The 6,644-nt window shown below is 42.3% G+C and overlaps 1 pseudogene; it reads right to left on the reverse strand.

Moving 5' to 3' along the window:
• Positions 1-2,794: 2,794 nt before the first annotated feature.
• On the reverse strand, positions 2,795-6,094 carry LOC112079832 (zinc-binding protein A33-like; annotated as a pseudogene).
• Between the last annotated feature and the right edge of the window lie 550 nt (positions 6,095-6,644).

Consider the following 6,644-nt stretch of genomic DNA (forward strand, 5'->3'; position numbering starts at 1 on the left):
AAACAACAACCCAAGTTCAGTAGGAATATATACAGTGAAATGTTCTCTCTGATGTAGGACAACAGATTAAATGTACATATTTTTGTAGATTTTCAAGTTAAAAGTCATTCTTTGTGATTGACAGGAGAATGATCAGAGGGGTAGAGTTTTTACCACCATCATTAACATGGGCGTAAAGTATGGATAGAAGTTCCCATGAAGGTGCAGCCAGTGAAAGAGTAGATATGAGACCTGGCCTCCACATCATAAAATGAGACCTGACCCCCTCATAATCCACTATTACCCCCACCTTCTGGGGATTCTCCTCAGGTGAAGCAGGATACCAGGCCAGCTAGAGCCTTGTACCCATTTCCTTTCTCAGCCAGACAGTCAGTATCCTTCATAGGGCTCAGTGTGATAGCCCTTCCTGGTGATAGACTCTCTGGGTCACTCCTAAATCCCAGTCAGTCGCTCCCCTTGACCGTCACCTCATAGTAGAATCTATCTGAGGAGAAGCCCTCCTTTCCCCAAGATGCAGAGACAGGTGGAAAACCTAACTGGCTGTCTGGAGATGTTGTTTTGTGTTCCATGTCTCACTGTTCCATCTTCAGACATGATATGTAGGGATGTGCTGTATCAGGGCCAGATCACATCCACTGCATACTGCTGAATCCTCTTTCAACTCAGCATCACACAACTTCTTCACTTCACTCACAATGTCTCCTCCACATGAGACACAGTCTCCCTCACAGTCCCCACACACAGATCACTGTAAAACGATCTCTGACCAGACTTTGGTGGGTGGAGGGTGCAGAGGATGGGAAGCGCTGTAGGAGTGGAGTGGTCTCAGTGTGTGGAGAGCTCCAGCTCAGTGCTTCTCCTCTGTAGCTCAGTATTCCTGCTCCAGCTCTTTAATGAGCCCTTCAGCCTGCCCTCTGCTGCTTTCTGCTTCTCCTCAATCACCTCAATGAGCTCAGCCTGGCTTCTCTCAATGGAGCGCACCAGATCAGTGAAGACCTGTAACTGTCTGATATCTCTCTCTCTGCGTTCTCTCTTGCTGAGATCTACTGAGTGTTTGATCTCCTGAACCTTCTGCAGTCTCTCCTGGATCATTGCTGAACTTCTGCCTCAGTCTTCCCCAGCTGAGCTTCCTCTCTCCACACCCTTCCTCTAGCGGACAGTGTCATGAGTCTTGTGGTCTGTCTCAGTGCAGAATGACACACACAAGTCTGGTCAGTCCTACAGAACAGCTCTAGAGGTCTGTCATGCTTCTTACACATCCTGTCTTCCAGTTCTCCACAGGGTTGATCAGCTTGTGTCTCTTTAAGGCTGGGACTCTCTGATGAGCTCCAGGTGAGTCTCACAGTAAGAGGTCTGACCACCAGACAGACCGGTTCAGGGCGTGAGTTTCATCCCAGTGCAGATTCACAGGACACTTCTACAAGTTATGTCAGGCATTGGTGTGGGTGCTGGTAGCTTTAACTGTCTGTCTGAAACTGAGCAGCCCATCTCAGAAATGAAAGTATTGATGCGAAGCTCAGGCCTCCTGTAGAAAATCTCCTATACACATTGGACACTGGCACAGGTCACTGGTTCCCAGTATCCACTGATACAGGCCTTGCAGTAGTTGTGTCCACATGGAATAGAGACTGGCTCAGTGAACACATCCAGACAGACAGAGCACAGGAACTGTTCTTCAGACAGGAGACTGCTGGAGGTGGTCATATCTAGACAGACACCAAAGGTGAAACAATATCAGGTATAGTCCTTGATAATTAAATTTTTAGAGTCATGGTTTTATTGGATAATACTAACCAATCTTAAAACATGGTTTTACCTTTAAGTGTGACATCATACGTAGCCTACAAGCACCATTAAAGGCTCACTGTGATATTTACAGTGGTACACTATTTGGTTTGCTGTAAAGTTAAGGGGTGGGGCTGGAGAAGTGCAGCAACTGTATGGATAAAAGGACTGACAGTCCATGATGTCAACATCAACATAAATTGAAGCTATACATTGTTTGTTTACAAATACATATATATTTTTTTTACAAACAATATTGTAACCCAACCTACTATTTCCTAGGTTATCAATTATATTATTCAAGACATTGTGGCTATAGATCATTAATTTCAACAGCTGTCAATATAACAGATAATTGTGGGCCTTCAAAATGTTTAATAGCTATTCAATAAGAGCTTTTTTCGCTGCATCAATCGCCACCTGCATGGACGACACTAATATGGGAGTTGAGATATACCACTAGAAGATTTGTGAAAAATTCGTGTTTTCGTCACGCCTGTGTTTAGAAAAAGTTAAAAGTCGCTCTAAATATTTTAACCAAATGACCACAAGTTAACATAAGTCTACTGCAGATACAACAGGAGAAAACGTAAACAAGATGTCACCTGTCCTATGTACTCACCTGCATATGTTCGTGGATCTGTTTGTGGTGTCAAAGGAGACAAAGACTACAGTAGAGATTTGTTTAGTTTGAAAGACGTTGCACGCTAAATGCTTCACAGTCGATTCATTTCAGCAAAGTGACGTTACAATGCTTCTCCCCACCCAATACTGCCATGTGATTTATCTTCCTGGAACAGAGTTAACCCCTTACATGGCTGAGCGCTCTTTCTCTCCGGTGCTAAATTACAATTGTTTAGGCTAGTTTTAATTTATGGCATAATGTGTTTAATGTCAAGAGTCAGATGTATTATTTACTGACCTCATATTTATTTATCTCTCTCTTTCATACACTAGTTATCTCCTTATATTCACAATGAATGTCATTCATGTTTTTACAAGTGCAGACAGACAAGGTGCCATAACAGGTGCCTTTATTTGTTAAAAGGTCCAATGCAGCCATTTTTATCTCAATATCAAATCATTTCTGGGTAACAATAAAGTACAGTACTGAGATTATTTTAAATTACAACGGTAAAAAATAAATAAAAATAGCTTCTTAGCAAAGCGAAATTTCTCAAGTAAGAATTGTGTAATTGGCAGAGAGGTTTGGAAGTATTCTTATTGGTCTATTAACTAATTTACCGCCTGTTGACGACACCAGTCAGGCAAAACAGGCTGAAATTTCAGACAGTCTTTTCAAACAGCTCTTACACTAAAAGTGCATTAATCATTTTCACAGTATTATTCCAACCTCAGTGTGGAAATATATATAAAACACAAGAAAATCTCCTTTTTGACTGCACTGAGCCTTTAAGCAGGACAATTTCTATTTGATCATTCTGGTGAGGAGACTGCAAAACCACAAAATAAACAGACCATTTTACACACAACCATATCATCAGGTAGATTTTCCTTTTCTACAAAAAGTATATCCAATTAAATCACATTTTGCAGACACTCATATCCAGAGCAACTTACAGTAGTGAGTGCATACATGTTCCTAATGTTTTTAGTACTGGTCCCCCATGGGAATTGAACCCACAACCTTGGCGTTGCAAGCACCATGTCCTACCAACTGAGCCACACTGGACCATTTATGTGTACAATTACATCAACTACCACATACTGTACATTTCCATATGATATCACCTACAGACCCCTTACCACACCGCCACTATTCCAAACTGATTTCATAGACATCACTATTCAAAAACATGTTGGACAGTACTAGATAGAATGACAATTTCATCACTATTCAAATGCATTTTATTTCCTAAAAATCCAGAATTTTACTTCATGCACAGTTTTCATTATAGCTAGTCAGGATCAACAAAGATAATGGTCAGAGTGAGGTGTTCTCTCATTATGTGTCTGGAAGTAGCTAGCCAATGTTAGCCAGTTAGCTTGGGTGATTGACTGTCGTTGTGAGGTCAGAGCTTTTGGAACAGCCCTACTTATTGGCCAGAGCGTCCAGTGTGCGCTGTGAACGCCAAACCACAGATTGAACATTACTCGCCCTATCGCTCTATGAGCTGTTCTCTCTCTCTTAGATGTCTGGAAGTAGCTGGCAAGTTAGTACAGAACGGTTGGATCAACCCTTAAAGAGATGGCTGGGGCTAAGGCTTAAGAGGTTGTGAACAATGCTGAATGGGTGTAGACAAAGAAGGGCTCTCCAATAGGAGTAGCAAAACATTGAAAGACGGTTTTCTCATAAGTGAGTTTACAAGTTGATCAACTTTCAAAGCAGAATTACTGTCCCATTGTTTCCTCAAATGTAGTGTATGATATACCATTTTTTAGCTCTGAGTCTCTACTTTTATCCAATGTAAAAAACTGAAATTCAAATGTTGCTACATAAGACAAAATCCAGGTGGTGAGTCACCAATACAGTGCAAACAATAACTAGCTACAAACACACAGCATGTAGTGCTGATATGACGTAACGATAAGAGCCTCATCTGAAATGTTCCCAGATGTGAAGTCATACTTTATATGTGACATTGTGTGGTGCTGATTGTGTTTGTTGTGTCTGTTTAGTTTGTTAATATAATTTTTTTAATGTTGTGTGAAAATTGTATGACAAAATACTTTATTATGAGAATGGAGAGATTTGGTCATATCTTACATTGCTGCTGGATACTCATCATGTTAATGATTATTCTAAATTGACAAATGTGACTGGTCAGATTTTCAATTTAAAACTCATTCTGTCTGACTGACAGGAGAGATGATCAGAGGGGCAGAGTTCTTACCACCATCATTAAGACAGGGGCAGAAGAATGGATATAGTTTCTCAGTGAAGGTGCAGCCAGTGAAAGAGTAGATATGAGACCTGGCCTCCACATCATAAAAGGAGACCTGACCCTCCTCATAATCCACAAACACCCCCACCTTCTGGGGCTTCTCTCTCAGGGAGAGCAGGACACTGGGGCTAGAAAGAGCCCTGTACTGTTCTCCATTCCTCAGCCAGACAGTCCAGTATCCATTCTCAGGGCTCAGTTTGATATTCCCGTTCCTATTAATGGATTCTCTGGCCACTCCTAAATCCCAGTCAGTCTTCCCCTTAACTGTCACCTCATAGTAAACTCTCCTTGAAGAGAAACCCTCCTTTCCTAAGACATTTACACTTTTATCAAACCTCTTTGGGGTATTAGGACGATTTGTTCGTGTGTTTCCATATCTCACTTGTTTCCCATCCTCAGACAGGATGAGTTTGGGATGTGCTGTATCAGGGTCCAGAGTCACATCCACTGCATACTGCTGAATCCTCTTAAATCCAGCACCAACACACAGATCAACACACAGGCTTTTCATTATACTTATAAGAGTCTCCTCCAGCTGAGACACAGCTCTCCTAACAGTCCCCACACACAGATCACTGTGAACACTGATCTCAGACCAGTCCTTGGTGGGTGAAGGGGTGTAGAGTGATGGTAAGCTCTGTAGGAGGTGGAGGTGGTCCTCAGTGTGTGAGAGCTGCTCCAGTTCAGTGCTTCTCCTCTGTAACTCAGTGATTTCCTGCTCCAGCTCTTTAATGAGCCCTTCAGCCTGCCTCTCTGCTGCTTTCTGCTTCTCCTCAATCACCTCAATGAGCTCAGCCTTGGCTTCTCTCAATGGAGCGCCCAGATCAGTGAAGACCTGTACACTGTCTGATATCTCTCTCTCTGCTTCTCTCTTCGCTGAGATCTACTGAGTGTTTGATCTCCTGAACCTTCTGCAGTCGTTTCTGGATCATCTGCTGAACTTTCTGCCTAGTCTCCCCAGTTGAGCCATCTTCTCTCTATACTCTTCCTCTATAGGGACAGTGTCATGCATTTTGTGGTCTGTCTCAGTGCAGGAACTGACACACACAAGTCTGGTCCCTCCTACAGAACAGCTCTAGAGTGTCTGTCATGCTTCTTACACATCTGTCTTCCAGGTTCTCCACAGGGTTGACCAGCTTGTGTCTCTTTAAGGCTGGACTCTCTGATGAGGCTCCAGGTGAGTCTCACAGTAAGAGGTCTGACACACCAGGCAGGCTTCAGGGCGTTGAGCTTCATCCCAGTGCAGATGTCACAAGGGACACTTCTACAATTATGTCAAGGCATTTGGTGTGGGCTGCTGGTAGCTTTAACTTCAACTGTCTGTCTGAACTGGAGCAGCCACTCTCAGAAATGAAAGTATTGACAAACAGATCTGGCCTCTTATCAAATGTTTTTTTACACATTGGGACACGGGCACAGTGCACTGGTATCCAGTATCCACTGATACAGGCCTTGCAGTAGGTTTGTCTCACATTGGAATAGAGACTGTGTCTCAGTGACACATCCAGACATATAGAACACAGGAACTGTTCTTCAGCACAGGAGACTGCTGGAGGTGGTCATATCTAGACAGACACCAAGGTGAAAACATAAAGCATTTAGTGGAATCAATGGAATTAACTTCCACTGTGATAGATTCAGCTTTAGAGTGTAATATTGTCTTATGTGATTTTAACAAATGTTTGATACATGATGTTCAACATCTTATAACTATAGGATAGAAAGTATAACATACAGTAAAATCTGGACAATAAGTAAATCTAGACGGGTAACACACAGTAAGCTAATCTCAACTTAACTTTCACGTCAATCTCTTACTCACCTGTATGTTTTCGTGGATGATATCTTCTGTCCTTCCTGTTTGTGGTGTCAAAGGACAGGAGAGTCAGAGTATAGTCTGAATGTATTGCCTGTTTAATAGATTTATGATGTGCTGGAGAGTTTGGTCTGTAC

This window comes from Salvelinus sp. IW2-2015, unplaced genomic scaffold (assembly GCF_002910315.2).
Source record: "Salvelinus sp. IW2-2015 unplaced genomic scaffold, ASM291031v2 Un_scaffold9780, whole genome shotgun sequence".
In the NCBI taxonomy this organism is placed as follows: Eukaryota; Metazoa; Chordata; class Actinopteri; order Salmoniformes; family Salmonidae; genus Salvelinus; species Salvelinus sp. IW2-2015.